Source organism: Choloepus didactylus, chromosome 7, assembly GCF_015220235.1.
Source record: "Choloepus didactylus isolate mChoDid1 chromosome 7, mChoDid1.pri, whole genome shotgun sequence".
Classification (NCBI taxonomy): domain Eukaryota; kingdom Metazoa; phylum Chordata; class Mammalia; order Pilosa; family Megalonychidae; genus Choloepus; species Choloepus didactylus.
In genome coordinates this window covers 46,268,979-46,286,031 of record NC_051313.1, presented here as the reverse complement: position 1 = coordinate 46,286,031, position 17,053 = coordinate 46,268,979, and the positions used below count along the sequence as shown (strand labels likewise).

The 17,053-nt window shown below is 40.0% G+C and overlaps 1 long non-coding RNA gene across 1 annotated transcript; it reads right to left on the bottom strand.

Moving 5' to 3' along the window:
• Window positions 1–7,066: 7,066 nt before the first annotated feature.
• LOC119540903 lies at window positions 7,067–8,636 on the bottom strand. The gene is made up of 3 exons (XR_005218117.1): window positions 8,518–8,636; window positions 7,969–8,212; window positions 7,067–7,462 (listed from the first exon to the last, which is right to left on the bottom strand). It is a non-coding gene; the product is annotated as an uncharacterized LOC119540903 (long non-coding RNA).
• Between the last annotated feature and the right edge of the window lie 8,417 nt (window positions 8,637–17,053).

Below are 17,053 nucleotides of genomic sequence, written 5' to 3'. Positions count from 1 at the left end.
GACTTAGAAAATTCACAAATACCTGGAGGTTAAACAACACACTCCTAAACAATCAGTGGCTTAAAGAAGAAATAGCAAGAGAAATTGCTAAATATATAGAGATGAATGAAAATGAGAACACAACAAACCAAAACCTATGGGATGCAGCAAAAGCAGTGCTAAGGGGGAAATTTATAGCACTAAACGCATATGTTAAAAAGGAAGAAAGAGCCAAAATCAAAGAACTAATGGATCAACTGAAGAAGCTAGAAAATGAACAGCAAACCAATCCTAAACCAAGTACAAGAAAAGAAATAACAAGGATTAAAGCAGAAATAAATGACATAGAGAACAAAAAAACAATAGAGAGGATAAATATCACCAAAAGTTGGTTCTTTGAGAAGATCAACAAGATTGACAAGCCCCTAGCTAGACTGACAAAATCAAAAAGAGAGAAGACCCATATAAACAAAATAATGAATGAAAAAGGTGACATAACTGCAGATCCTGAAGAAATTAAAAAAATTATAAGAGGATACTATGAACAACTGTATGGCAACAAACTGGACAATGTAGAAGAAATGGACAATTTCCTGGAAACATATGAACAACCTAGACTGACCAGAGAAGAAATAGAAGACCTCAACCAACCCATCACAAGCAAAGAGATCCAATCAGTCATCAAAAATCTTCCCACAAATAAATGCCCAGGGCCAGATGGCTTCACAGGGGAATTCTACCAAACTTTCCAGAAAGAACTGACACCAATCTTACTCAAACTCTTTCAAAACATTGAAGAAAATGGAACACTACCTAACTCATTTTATGAAGCTAACATCAATCTAATACCAAAACCAAGCAAAGATGCTACAAAAAAGGAAAACTACCGGCCAATCTCCCTAATGAATATAGATGCAAAAATCCTCAACAAAATACTTGCAAATTGAATCCAAAGACACATTAAAAATATCATACACCATGACCAAGTGGGGTTCATTCCAGGCATGCAAGGATGGTTCAACATAAGAAAAACAATCAATGTATTACAACACATTAAAAACTCGAAAGGGAAAAATCAATTGATCATCTCAATAGATGCTGAAAAAGCATTTGACAAAATCCAACATCCCTTTTTGATAAAAACACTTCAAAAGTTAGGAATTGAAGGAAACTTCCTCAACATGATAAAGAGCATATATGAGAAACCCACAGCCAGCATAGTACTCAATGGTGAGAGACTGAAAGCCTTCCCTCTAAGATCAGGAACAAGACAAGGATGCCCGCTGTCACCACTGTTATTCAACATTGTGCTGGAAGTGCTAGCCAGGGCAATCCGGCAAGACAAAGAAATAAAAGGCATCCAAATTGGAAAAGAAGAAGTAAAACTGTCATTGTTTGCAGATGATATGATCTTATATCTAGAAAACCCTGAGAAATCGACGATACAGCTACTAGAGCTAATAAACAAATTTAGCAAAGTAGCGGGATACAAGATTAATGCACATAAGTCAGTAATGTTTCTATATGCTAGAAATGAACAAACTGAAGAGACACTCAAGAAAAAGATACCATTTTCAATAGCAACTAAAAAAATCAAGTACCTAGGAGTAAACTTAACCAAAGATGTAAAAGACCTATACAAAGAAAACTACATAACTCTACTAAAAGAAATAGAAGGGGACCTTAAAAGATGGAAAAATATTCCATGTTCATGGATAGGAAGGCTAAATGTCATTAAGATGTCAATTCTACCCAAACTCATCTACAGATTCAATGCAATCCCAATCAAAATTCCAACAACCTACTTTGCAGACTTGGAAAAGCTAGTTATCAAATTTATTTGGAAAGGGAAGATGCCTCGAATTGCTAAAGACACTCTAAAACAGAAAAACGAAGTGGGAAGACTTACACTCCCCGACTTTGAAGCTTATTATAAAGCCACAGTTGCCAAAACAGCATGGTACTGGCACAAAGATAGACATATAGATCAATGGAATCGAATTGAGAATTCGGAGATAGACCCTCAGATCTATGGCCGACTGATCTTTGATAAGGCCCCCAAAGTCACTGAACTGAGTCATAATGGTCTTTTCAACAAATGGGGCTGGGAGAGTTGGATATCCATATCCAAAAGAATGAAAGAGGACCCCTACCTCACCCCCTACACAAAAATTAACTCAAAATGGACCAAAGATCTCAATATAAAAGAAAGTACCATAAAACTCCTAGAAGATAATGTAGGAAAACATCTTCAAGACCTTGTATTAGGCGGCCACTTCCTAGACTTTACACCCAAAGCACAAGCAACAAAAGAGAAAATATATAAATGGGAACTCCTCAAGCTTAGAAGTTTCTGCACCTCAAAGGAATTTCTCAAAAAGGTAAAGAGGCAGCCGACTCAATGGGAAAAAATTTTTGGAAACCATGTATCTGACAAAAGACTGATATCTTGCATATACAAAGAAATCCTACAACTCAATGACAATAGTACAGACAGCCCAATTATAAAATGGGCAAAAGATATGAAAAGACAGTTCTCTGAAGAGGAAATACAAATGGCCAAGAAACACATGAAAAAATGTTCAGCTTCACTAGCTATTAGAGAGATGCAAATTAAAACCACAATGAGATACCATCTAACACCGGTTAGAATGGCTGCCATTAAAGAAACAGGAAACTACAAATGCTGGAGGGGATGTGGAGAAATTGGAACTCTTATTCATTGTTGGTGGGACTGTATAATGGTTCAGCCACTCTGGAAGTCAGTCTGGCAGTTCCTTAGAAAACTAGATATAGAGCTACCATTCGATCCAGCGATTGCACTTCTCGGTATATACCCGGAAGATCGGAAAGCAGTGACACGAACAGATATCTGCACGCCAATGTTCATAGCAGCATTATTCACAATTGCCAAGAGATGGAAACAACCCAAATGTCCTTCAACAGATGAGTGGATAAATAAAATGTGGTATATACACACGATGGAATACTACGCGGCAGTAAGAAGGAACGATCTCGTGAAACATATGACAACAGGGATGAACCTTGAAGACATAATGCTGAGCGAAATAAGCCAGGCACAAAAAGAGAAATATTATATGCTACCACTAATGTGAACTTTGAAAAATGTAAAACAAATGGTTTATAATGTAGAATGTAGGGGAACTAGCAGTAGAGAGCAATTAAGGAAGGGGGAACAATATTCCAAGAACAGATAAGCTATTTAACGTTCTAGGGATGCCCAGAAATGACTATGGTCTATTAATTTCTGATGGATATAGTAGGAACAAGTTCACAGAAATGTTGCTATATTATGTAACTTTCTTGGGGTAAAGTAGGAACATGTTGGAAGTTAAGCAGTTATCTTAGGTTAGTTGTCTTTTTCTTACTCCCTTGTTATGGTCTCTTTGAAATGTTCTTTTATTGTATGTTTGTTTTCTTTTTAACTTTTTTTCATACAGTTGATTTAAAAAAGAAGGGAAAGTTAAAAAAAAAAAAAAAGAAAGAAAGAAAAACAAGGAAAAAAAAAAATGATGTAGTGCCCCCTTGAGGAGCCTGTGGAGAATGCAGGGGTATTCGCCTACCCCACCTCCATGGTTGCTAACATGACCACAGACATAGGGGACTGGTGGTTTGATGGTTTGAGCCCTCTACCATAAGTTTTACCCTTGGGAAGACGGTTGCTGCAAAGAAGAGGCTAGGCCTCCCTATATTTGTGCCTAAGAGTCTCCTCCTGAATGCCTCTTTGTTGCTCAGATGTGGCCCTCTCTCTCTGGCTAAGCCAACTTGAAAGGTGAAATCACTGCCCTCCCCGCTACGTGGGATCAGACACCCAGGGGAGTGAATTTCCCTGGCAACGTGGAATATGACTCCCGGGGAGGAATGTAGACCCGGCATCGTGGGACGGAGAACATCTTCTTGACCAAAAGGGGGATGTGAAAGGAAATGAAATAAGCTTCAGTGGCAGAGAGATTCCAAAACAAGTCGAGAGGTCACTCTGGTGGGCACTCTTACGCACACTTTAGACAACCCTTTTTAGGTTCTAAAGAATTGGGGTAGCTGGTGGTGGATACCTGAAACTATCAAACTACAACCCAGAACCCATGAATCTCGAAGACAGTTGTATAAAAATGTAGCTTATGAGGGGTGTCAATGGGATTGGGAAAGCCATAAGGACCACACTCCACTTTGTCTAGTTTATGGATGGATGAGTAAAAAAATAGGGGAAGGAAACAAACAGACAAAGGTACCCAGTGTTCTTTTTTACTTCAATTGCTCTTTTTCACTCTAATTATTATTCTTGTTATTTTTGTGTGTGTGCTAATGAAGGTGTCAGGGATTGATTTAGGTGATGAATGTACAACTATGTAATGGTACTGTAAACAATCGAAAGTACGATTTGTTTTGTACGACTGCGTGGTATGTGAATATATCTCAATAAAATGATGATAAAAAAAAAAGGTCTGCTTTTGAAGATGATTGTACAGCAATGTAGCTTACAAGGGGGGACAGTGCAATTGTGAAAACCTTGTGGATCGCACTCCCTTTATCCAGTATATGGATGGATGAATAGAAAAATGGGGACAAAAACTAAATGAAAAATAGGGTGGGAGGAAGGGATGATTTGGGTGTTCTTTACTTTTTTTTTTTTTAATTCTTCTTTTTCACTTCTTCTGGTATAAGGAAAATGTTCAAAAAATAGATTGGGATGATGAATGCACAGCTCTATGATGGTACTGTGAACAGTTGATTGTACATCATGGATGACTGTATGGTATGTGAATATATCTAATGAAACTGAATTAAAAAAACAGCAGGTCTGTGGACCTTTTAAAATTATAGCTATTATGCACGGCATTTTTTAGGCTAATATTTATTGTAAAATCAGCACAGTTTTCTTTTGAATACCTGGTATTGTGCTATTCACTGATACTGCCTGTTCTCCTCCTTTCAACCTGTGGTCAGAGCATATGTCTCCATCCCTGGGTTATTAGGTGGGGCCAAGGGAATGGCCTTGGCTAATAAAATGAGAGGGGGCATGCACCAAGCACGTGTCACTTCCAGGCAGAAGGCTTTCAATCCCATGTCTGCTTGCCTCGCTCCACCACAGCACCCAGCAATGTCCCATCTCACAGAGGCTCGAACGGCCTGGCCCGAGTGAGGCACTCATGAATTAGAGTCTCGCTGAGCCAAAATGGACATGTGTGTGGAGACTGTTGGACAATAAATCTTTGTTGTCTTAAAAATACTGAGATTTGGAGGTTGTTTCCACCACAGTGCAATCTAGCCTCTCCAGACTTACGTCATAACTAAGTGGTTATTAGAAACCTGGTGGAGGCCAGGGGAGGAAGGTGTCCGGGGGTGGGGCTGTAAAGGGATTTAGCTCTGGAAGAGTGGTAGGAAACTGCAGGGTTGAGAGATCAGGGTTCAAAAACCAGCTCTGACACTTACCTATCCTTGATTACACAGATAAGTTCTTTAAACTCTCTGAGCCTCAGTTTCCTCAGTCAGAAAATGAGGTTAATAATTCCTTTCTTAAATGAGAACGTACATGCAAAATACCTTTCACATAGTAAATTCTCGATAAATTGTAGCTGCTATTATCACCTGTTTTTATAAAGAAGAATCTGAAAATGGGCAGTGCAGGAGGAAAATAAAACATTTCCACTTGTTCATTTTTGAAAATCGTTACGTTAAGCATCATTTTTATTTACTGGTTAAACAACAGGCCCTGTATAGGATATACCAATTTTATTAATAGCATTACCGGCATCTTATGAATGCAGAAAGTAATGAAAATATGGACGTTAAGTACACAGCAAATCAATGATAGAGAGCGGTTTATTTATTTACTCGATTTGTGAAATTGTGACCTTGAAACTTTATGCAAAAAAGCCATTAATCCCAATTTGTAAAGTGCATGAAACTAGCAACGAGTGGTAATATAGATAAAGGACAATGCAAGAAGAATTAGAACGGCTTTTAAGGCAGTATTTTGTTTGCTCCCTTCTCATTAAGCCTGTTTAAAAAGGTAAGTTATATTCCTGACCCTAAAAATTCAAATTCCTCACCCCAATCAATCTGGTTTTGTACATAGAGACATATCGCCTTCCTCCACAAGCTCTAAGAGATTTTATAAACCCTGAGGTAGGCAGAGATGAATTTCTTAATGAAAATTCAATTTGTAGAGTTTAGATATTATTTACTTCTTGATTGGAGAGCAGTTTGTGAGCTTCACCCAATATGACCACAGAGTTTCTCCTTTCCCTGGCAATGGGAGTAAAATTGATTGGATCTTTTCATGAAATAACACATGGGTTGATCCAATTTTTTTTTTCCTCTCACATCTCACATATTGCCTTGCTATTTACTTTCTGTCAAAATAATCCTAGCCTGCCAGCCACCAGGCAAAACATAGATTTTTATCTAAGAATTTTCATCTTTGCTTAGTGAATGGTTTTGTGTGTGACAGATTCCTTCTGCTCAACACATCCACACCAGAAGGAAAAAAGGTAACTCAGACTTGGTCATTTGTTTCATGTTCATCAAAAATTTGCTGATACTAGTCCTGGCTTCTCATTTGTACTAAGGACTCCTTTCCTTATTTTGCACTTTCAGGACTGTTGGGTCTCCTTAGCAATCACTCAGGATTTAGTTACACCCCCAGAACAGAAAAGATGCATACACAAGCTGCACTGTGTGCCTGACAGCTACGCAGACTAGAGGAGACCCTGGCTTTTTTAAGCCAGGGTCTCCTTTCAGGGAGCACTAGCAGGACAAGATAGTCCACTTCGACACAGCAACACAGGACTTTCAGAGCCTAACAGAAAATAAACCCCATTATGTTGTCTCTTGACTTTATCAGCTCGAGTCATAAAAACACTTGGCCAGAGCCCCCTCTCTCCCAGGAGGGAGGTGTTGCTGGAAATGGGAAGCATGAATGCGTGTGGGATGTCCGGCAAGCTGTGCCCCCTGCATGACCTCTCTCTCTGACCACGTGCTTTTCATTTGGCCAAACCTGAATTGGGAGGAAAAATAACAATAAAATAAAAAAACATTCAAACCTCACAGCACAATTGAGGACCATTTCAAGTAGCACCCAGTATCCACTAGTGCAAATCAAAATTTCAGATTTGAAAACTGCCGCTGATTCTGTCTAGGGCTAGGACAGAGGACTCAGTAAAGGAGACTTCTAACTGAAACCACCCAGAAGCTTCCAGTGCTTCAGGCTGAGTCAGCAGCCCTGGGTAGAAGTCTGCATTTCCTTTGAGCTGTGTGCAGGGAAGCTGGTTGTAATCGTGGTTGTTACTCTCAGAACCAGGCTTTGGTTGGTGGCATAAGGATGTGGGCTCTCACATGCGAATGTGCACAGTTCATTGACTTTGTTCTCAAATTTCCACACAGTGCTCATCAAACCTGTGAAGTTGCTGCCCAGGTGAGGAATATCCATCCAAAATAGTAGGTACAAGACAGGCCAAGGAGACTGTAATCAGAAAAAGGAGTCCCAAAATGACAGATGTTTGTTGTAAGTTCAGAAAAGCAAAGACAATGAGAAACAGAAGCATGAAGTTGAGGTTAGACAGGCCTCTCTCCTGAAGGCTTTGCCCCCAACACCAGCTGTTCAGAAAGCACAAATTGTCGTAGAGGTACTTTCTAACAAGGCAAGCAACAAGGCTTTGCCCAAAATGCTAACGATCAGAAAACTAAAGACATCATGGTCCCAGCCTAGAAGACCACAGTTCGGAAAGATCTGCCTTAGAATCCCCTGGTAAGAAATAATAAAAGTTTGTTTTGATAACATCTAGCCCAGATAGAATTGTGCCTCCTTCCTCTGCTTTAGGACCAGTCTCATTGCAGAGCTACTGCTAAAAACAAATAGAAACCAAACTCTGCATCATTACTGAAGATTTTCATTAAGGGGAGCTGTTTGGGCAGCAGAAATGGTATAAGTTTGTTGTAATGGGAAAACTTTCTAAAAACCCTCTTTACCTGTCTCTGTCTCCCAAAGTTCTACATCTTGGTGCAGCAGCCCCTATCCTCACTCTCTATTAAAATATTACAGCATCAGTGGACCGTACTTCTCACTAACTCATCTGCATCTTTCCTTTATTCCTCAGATATTTTCAGGCTCCTTCCTATGTCCAGTCATTAATCCTCTGTGGCTTCTTCAGTTTTCATCTCTGTCCATTTCTCCAACTGGATCCAATAACTCTGCAAGGAAGAATCCCTGCTCCTGACAAGACAGAATAGGAAAATGTTTATATACATTGCCTTTTGAATATATATTATTCACTGTCCCCACCACACACACACGCACACAGACACCCATACGCTATAGTTATGGGGTGTATGGCAAAATAAAAATCATTAAAATATTCACTAATGAACTAACTCTGCCCACCCTACACTCATCTATCCAATTCCCATGCTCTGAGGTCAGTATTTGGGTCAGTATCTGGCTATATTGGTTTCCTGTTACTGCTGAGACAAATTATCACAACCTTAGTGGCTCAAAACAACACAAACGTATTCTCTTACAGTTCTGGATGTCTCAAGTCTGAAATGAGTCTGGAGGGGCTAATGTCAAGGTATTAGCAGGGCTGCTTCCTTCTGGAAGTCCCAGGTGAGAATCTGTTCCTTGCCTCTCCCAACTTTCTGTGACTGTGCACATTCCTTGGCTGGTGTCTGCATCACTCCAAACTCTTGCTTCCATCATCACATCTACTACTACTCACTCCGATCTCCTGTCTCCCTCTTGTAAAAACCCTTGTGCTGAGGTTGGGCCACTAGATAATGCAGGATAAGATCCTTAAGATCTCAATATCCTCAACTTAATCACATCTGCAAAGTCTCTTTTGCCATTTAAGGTGGCAGTCACTGGTTCCAGGAATTAGGGTATGGGTGTCATTGAAACACCATTATTCAGCCATCCAGACTGGCTGATTATCAGTTGTCACAAACTTCATTTAAAAAAAAAGACACCGTGTGGGTTAAGTTCTTGGGTCAACTTGGCTAGGTTATGGTGTCCAGTTCTTTGGTCAAGCAAGTACTGGTCTGATTGTAACTGTGAGGGTATTTGGTGGATTTAGATCATTAGTCAGTTGTTTGGATCTATGGCTGATTCCATCTACAATCAACAGAAGAGACTGCCTTCAGCAATGAGAGAGGTCGCATCCAATCAGTTGAAAGTCTTAAAGGGAGAACCGATGATTTCAGCAGTCAGAAAGATTTCTGTCTACTTCAGCCAGCCAGCTTCTCCTGGGGAACTCAACTTCACCTTCATCAGCATTCCCAACTGGCAGCCTGCGTATGGAATTCAGACTTGCCAATCCCCACAGTTCTGTTTTTCTAGAGAAGGCGGGCTAACACCCAGGACAAATTCAATGCAAGATAATTGTAGAGTGAGATCGCCAGACTTGCAAAAGAGGAATGATTTCGTGAAGTCAACAAAACTTATAGTTGAGAACTGCTGGAATTATACGCAGAGTCATTGAAAAATGGAAATCCAGCAGAGGTAGAATGTTTTACAATTGAAAATATAGAAAATTAGCAAGGATAACAGCACCTGGGTACAACAAAGAAAAAAGTATTTAAATACCACCTGATTAAGAGGGAACCTTAGGAGAACTGACGAAGCTTTCAAATTTTTGTATGTGACATAAAACTTTGAAATAAATATCATAAATAATGACATAATTATCTTAGACAAAATTTTTAGCAGAAATGACTCAATCGTGGTTCATTGTTCATCTAAATTGACAAGCTCAATTATGTTAATTTTATCCCAACAAGAAATTTATTATCATTATAATTTTTAGTTTTATTTTTGAAGATAAATAACCCACTTAAACATTTTCACTGTTTATTACAATGTTTTTGTCCCTATTTTAAGTGAATTCATTTAAAATGGCTGTTTTCTAATAAAAAATCTGCCTTAAAATTAAGTATGGGAGTCTGGTGGAGAGCCTACAAAGAAGACAAAAGTACCCTAGAAAGACAGGGAAGTGAGTAGGAAAAGTTATGGCGAGCAAGGCCATATCCACCTTAAACAGAGCCCTTTCCCAATCTGAGCCAAAGATTTCCTCCTTTTCACAGCCTAAAACGTCATATGTGGCATGGGGTGAGGCAAGGGGGGTGGGGATTATTAGTCTAGTAAAATTACCACTGTGAAGTGATCACAAAAATCACAATGTTACATGGCCAAGTTTTTAAACACTTTTCTGAAGGGTGAAAAACCCAGCATTTGCTAAATGCATCCAAAGTGCCAAATACTGTTCAATGCACATCTCCACTCTGCAAATTAACTGAAGAAACTAAGTAACTGAGTTTCCATAAAAGTCAAGTAATTTCCTCCCAGATCTCACAGATATGAAGGAGTAAAGTCAGGGAGGAAACAGAGGTCTTCCTGGTCCAAAGCCCACACTGTTTCACTACACCCTGCCACATGGGTGGACCCTCGGTTTCCAGGGCCTGCCTCTCCCTGTCTCAAGGGGGTAGATGAGATGAACGGAGGTATAGACAGTGCATTGCAATTGTATGAAGGACAATATCTGGTTCCAGGCCCTCTCCAAGTGTTGTTAGTTTATGACTTTGAGGAATAAGGAATGTTTTGAACCTCTCAGCAAGTCTGTACCTCCTCTGTAAAATGAGAATATTATTAACACTTGTCTTCATACAGTTGCTGACCTTGCAAAATTCACCTTAAAATTCAGGTAAATAGCCAGTAAGAGTCATTATAAAGATGTTTATTTAATGCTATCCCAATAAAGACACCAACCAGAGTATTTGGAATGAGATGAGCTAATTCTCAAGTTAACATGGAAAAATAAACTTGCAAGAATATTGAGAAGGTAAGCCCAAGCAGAAAGGAAAAGATATTATGAAGCTATACTAATTAAAACCATTTGGTATTTTACTTGAAAGGACAGAAAAATAGAGAACAGAGCATCTTGAAATAGACTCAAATGCATACAGGATTTTAAGATATGATCAAGGTGTCATTCCAAATCACTGGATAAAAGATGGATTGTCCAATAAATGGTTCAGAACTGAGTAACCCCCTGAAAAACAAAACTTCTACTTCTTACATTTCACAGAAATAAGTTATAGATGTAGACATGATTTTAACATACAAAACAAAACTACTAAAACTGCCAAAAGAAAATATGGGACAAATTTTTATCTCAGATTAGGACGGTCTTTACAACACTTAGAAACTGTAAATTAAAAAAAATATGAATTTGGCTACATAGCAATTTTAAATTTCTGCATGAAAAAAAAAATAATCATGAAGTGAAAAAAGCAGCCCTACTATTCTTTCCGTTCTTCCTGCTCGCCTTGGGAAGGCACTTGCTATTCCCTCAACTTGAAAATGCTTTTTCTCCAGCTTGCAAATAAGAAACAGGAGAAAATATGTGCAATACATATAAACACACCAAGAAGTCAGTAATAAAATTATCAACAACTCAAAGGAAAAATGAGCAAACACCACAACTCACAGAAATTGAAATACAAATGGCTTTCCAGCATATCAGGAGATATTCAACCTTACTCAAAATTAAGTGAAACACAAATAACACTACAAGATTCCACTTTTGAACTATTGGATTGGCAAAAAACAAAAATTTGATTGTTTCTTATATTGGCAAGTTGAAGCAAGTAATCTCATACAATGTTGGTGAGAATGTTAATTAGAACAACCTCCTTACAGGGAAATTTAGGAATATCTATCAAAGGTACACATGTACATATATTTGACCCACAAATTCCACTTCCATCAAATTAAGTATTTGTGAAAATTTTAAATATACATATTCTGATTCTAATGTATCTTACGAAAATACTCACACACACACACACACAAAAATGTATGTGAAAGGAAATTAAATGCAACATTTTTTTCTTTTGGTAATAGAAAATGATCAAATATAAATCAAATACCTTTTAGTTGCAGAGTGGTTGTTCCAGTTTGCTAAAGCTGCCATTATGCAAAATACCAGAAATGGACTGGCTTTTATAAAGGGGATTTATTAGGTTACAAATTTACAGTTCTAAGGCCATAAAAGTGTCCAGACTAAGACATCAACAAGAGGATACCCTCACTGAAGAAAGGCTGATGGCGTCCGGAACACCTCTGCCAGCTGGGAAGGCAGGTGGTTGGCATCTGCTGGTCCTTTGCTCCTGGGTTCTGGTTTCAACGGCTGTCTCCAAAATGTCTCTGGGCTTCTGTCTCTCTTAGCTTCTTTCTCTCAGCTCCTCTGCATCCTTGCTTGTTCTCTCAAGGTGTGTCTCTCTAAGTATCTGGGGACCCTCTCTTAGCTTCTCTGGGGCAAACTCTGGGCTTCATCTCTCAGCCTAGCATTTCCAAACATCCTTTGGTCTGCATCTTCAAGCATCTCTCTGAGTTCTCTTCAAAATGTTTCTGCCTTTTATCCTCTCATAGAGGACACCAGTAAACTAATCAAGACCCACCCTGAATGGGCAGGGTCACACTTCCATGGAAATAATTCAATCAAAGGTCTTGCCCACAGTTCGGTAGGTCAAATCTCCATGGAAACAACCTAATTGAAAATCCCACCCATAATACGTCTGCTCCCAGAAGACTGCATTAAAGAACATAGTCTTTCCTGGGGTACATAACAGTTTCAAAAGGCCCTGTCTTCCTGGGGTACATAACAGTTTCAAAAGGCTCAATCATTAGGAGTCAAATAGCTCTAAGTACATAAATGAACTCCAAGTTATATTAAGTGGAAAAATCAAGGTATAGAATATACGATGCCCCACCATTTGTGTATGCATTCTAAGGGATATGTGTGTATACTATAGAATCAAGGAAGGCTTTTCACTATACAGCTTTTGTATTTTTTGAGTTTTTATCCTGTTCATATATTACCTATTCCAAGAATTAGGAAAGAAAAAAATGTTCAAGCAAAGTCTTGAAATATTTGGGCAAATTATCAGTGATTTACAGTTGCCTGCACCACTGAGCCTTGTTGTTGACATAAATAATGAAGAGCTGGCTGTGTATAATCTCTTACTGTTCATTTAGCTCTGAGATCCAGTGAAGTCTGAAATTCAATGGGAGACACATGATATAGTGCAAAATACACAGTGAGTCTTAGGAGTCAGAAGATCTGGGTTCAACTTCTAGCTCCATGTCTAAAAATTATGTGATCTTGAAAACGGTACCTACACTTTCTGAATCTCAGTTTTCTCAATTATCAGTAGGGACAGATAGCATCGGACCTCCTTGTGAAGTGCTAATTGGATAATGATAGAATTAAAAATGAAATGTAAACTTAAAAAGACATTTCTTTAACATGGTAGTTAATATCTAGTTAACTTTGAAAAATTTAGAACAGTGGCCTGGGGAGAAGAAACTAATGTGGAAAATCTTAAGGGCCCATGACAGAAGAAAATTAAATGGTAAAACCCTCAGCTGCAGCAGGCAAAGAGAATGTTCAGTGCGCCCAAGTAGATGGCACTGTTCACACACTGTCCAAAGAGGGGCATGTGAGTGTGTGTGTGTGTGTGCCTGTGTGGGTGCACAGGGGTGTGTGTGTGGGTCTTTGTGTGTGTGTATTTGTGTATCGGGGTGGGAATGAAACATATACATTTTCTTTCTGACTTGAGCCCCAAACAGGAAGTTACTCTTATTACCCAAGGAGTGAATTCAACCCCTCCGTCTGCCCTGGCAGACACCAAACACAAAGAGACACAACCAGAGAGCTGGCCATAGAGCAGAGGTCTCAATGAAAGGCAGAAAACTCTGAGGAGCCATTTCCAGGTGAGGGGGAAGGACTTCATCTGGTAAATTTGGCAGATATATTTCCAACACTTGTTAAAGACATGTTATTTAAAATATACATTTGACTAACCACAAATTAAACTGAGAAAAAAAAAACCTGCAAATAGTAATAAGGGTCTTAATATAAAGAAAGGAGAATCTACATGAAGCAAGAATGAATTGAAACACAGAGAATTCAAAGAAAGGAAGAATAAAAGGAATCTGGATGTAGAGGTTTTATACAATTTGCAAATTCTTTGATGGTCCTACCATCAAAAGGTGGATTCTATTTCCCTCCTCTTAAATCTGGACTGAGCTTAGTGACCGCTCAACCAACAGCTTTTGGTGAGCATGGTACAGTGTGACTTTCCAGCAGAGCCAGCTACATGGGTGTGGGGCCAGTGCAGTCAGAGGGCCCTGTTGGTTTAATGCCCCCATGGTCAACATCTCGAAATTCTTAATCATTTTTGAATGAGGGACTCCACGTTTTCACTATGCACTGGGTTTTGCAAATTTATGTAGCCAATCCCAATTCCAAGGCCGGGTCATAAAAGGCAATGCAGCATCTGCCTGTCTCTCTGGAACACTTGTAAGCACTCTGCCCTAAGGCCACCATTCTGTGAGGAAACCAAAGTATTCCACCCAAAGAGACCACATGGAGAAATCCTCAGACAACATGGAGACAGACGTGTCTGGCCAGCCCCCCGCTGCAACGGTCCCAGCCATTCTCTGACTGCAACATGAGACACTGAGCCACAAATGCCCTGCTGGAGTCTTCCAAATTTCTGATCTGGAAACTGTGAGAGATAATAATATGGTTGTTGAAGTTTTTAAGTCTTTACCTTGTAGGCTGATTGGTTACAAAGCAACAGATAATTGGAACACCGGGTTGTGCAGAACAGATTTTATTTCCTGAATCATGTGTTCTTAATCCTTTTTAGTGCAATAAAGACGAGAGGAGTAGGTAAGGAAGGGTAGAGACATCTTTTTTTAGAACATTATCTCTGGCTATTAACTATTAAATGAGAAGAGGAGACAGTTTAAGGGAGCACTAGGCCTGGAACCCCAGAAACAAGGTGCATCCTGCCCAATCTCTTCTTGGGATGGAATCTCAGCTTGAGTCCAGTGAACCAGGCAGGCCTCAACTCAGAGCCTAAATGAATAAGGAAAAGAGAGTGAAGGAGGATACATCATATTAACCTAACTAATCTCCATTCAGTTTGTGTCTCTCCCAGGATTATTCTTCATACCACTGAGAACTTCAGCAATTCCAACCTTTGAACGAGTTTGCAGGGCTAAGGTATAACAGCCCCCACTCGTCAAGGACTCATTAAGAGCCAGACCCTCCACCTACACTAGCTCAAATTCCACAAACAACTCCATGGGGGAGGTTATAATGTTTTTTTTTTAAGAGGAGTAGTGAGTTTACAGAATGATCATGCATAAAATATAGGATTCCAATATACCGCTCCACCACCAATACCTTGCATTGGCGTGGAACATTTGTTATAATGGATGATATAGGGGAGGGTTTTATTATCCCCATTTTAGGAGTAGGAAAGGAAGTTTAGAGTAATGCAGGCTCTGCCATGCGTTCCATCGGCGTTATCCCACGAACGCTCACAGCCGTATGCTAAGGTGGGGAGGATATTGTCCCCATTTTATAAATGGATGATAGCTAGTTCCAGAGAGGTTAGGTCACGTGCTCAAAATCACAGAGTGGCAGAGCAGTGATGCTGGTCCAAAACCCTGCAGAGCCTCTCTGCTAGGCCCAACTCCAAAGCCCACGCTCAGCCCACACTGCCTCTTTCAAATGCTCACACTTTAGAAGAGGGAAGGAGAGACAGCATCTTCAATCCTGAGTTTGGTCTCTAGAAAGGGAATGGGGCCTTTTCTGCAACTCCCAACACCGTTATAAGATTGTTGAAATGCATGGACTTCATAGGATGGGGGAAGCACAAAACCTATTTTATAACAGATTACATCAGAACACTTCAATGAGTTCATTTTGTGCCAACAAAGGTTCTTATCAATGGCATGTGCCATTCAGATTAACGGCAGCAAACAGTGTAAGATTTGGCAGTGGCCTGGGGAAACTCTCTGGAAATATACCAGCTTACATTGCCTCTAAGTGCATACAGTGTCTTTATGTGTAGGTAGAAAGATCTGCCTGTCTGGTTCCACTTCTCTCAAACCAGCAGGTGGCACCATTTAAAACAAATGCCATCAGCTGTATTGTCCAAGCTGGGCCACATTTCCATTACAGGAGGTACTGGGGAAGTCAGAAACGCATGCTCAGTGGCCATCTCCCAGCCCTCGCATGCCCCTTGCCTCCTTTTCTATTGTGTGACGATGTTTCAGCCTGTTTCCATTCCATAAGCTGGGGGAGATGTGAGATCTAACGAAAAGGCCCCACCAGACCTTAAACCTGGAAACCAGGAACAAGCGGCCCCAAATGCTTATCATGGCAGGAATTCTCCATGGCAGGGCCCCTCCCCTTGGGATGAATATGCTACGCACTGAAACAGCACAGAGTCTGTCCCCTCCAACGTGAAGTGGGGCTTGTGGAGCTGCCATCCACCTGATCCAAACAGTTTGGCCTCCCCAGGAGCCTGGTCATGATGGGATCTCTTCCCCTGCTCTTTTAGACCTTTTGTGCTGTGTCAGTAATAAAGTGGTCATTTGCTGACATTTGTTGTGCCTGAGCCTGTGTTCTCACAGTGCACCATGTAGCAACTCACTCCACGGCAGGGAGGCAGTGAGAAGGGGGTAAGAGGGGATGTGGATGTGGACCAACACACACTAGGCTCTTCTTGTCTCTTTGGCTTATATTCACAAGTTTTCACAACTTTCAGAGCTGATTTTGTTGGCAGTTCCTAAGGTTAGCAACATCACCCCCATCAGACACCTCTTTTCCATCTCCTAGATGGAATCTTACACCATCTATTAACAATCATGTTTTCTTGCTTATCTGTAAATTGCATTCATCACTCTAACAGGACTTGAAACATCTTGACTGCTTTCTCTTATGTGGAACTTGAAATGCATTGATTTCTGTTGCCACAGCCCTAGCTCTATGTTTATTATCTGTCAGTTCTAGTTTACTTAGAAGTTGGCTGTAAAGAACCCAGCAGTTTAAAACTAGCTCATAAAAAAAGGGAATCAAAAGCCATATTTCATCCACCATAATGACATTTGCTATTCGCCCTCCTAGTTCTATTCAAGGTCTTTTTACTAAAAGGTGCCTGGCATCTGAAGGCTCATTCTCCTTTAGTGGCCAGCAAAAAA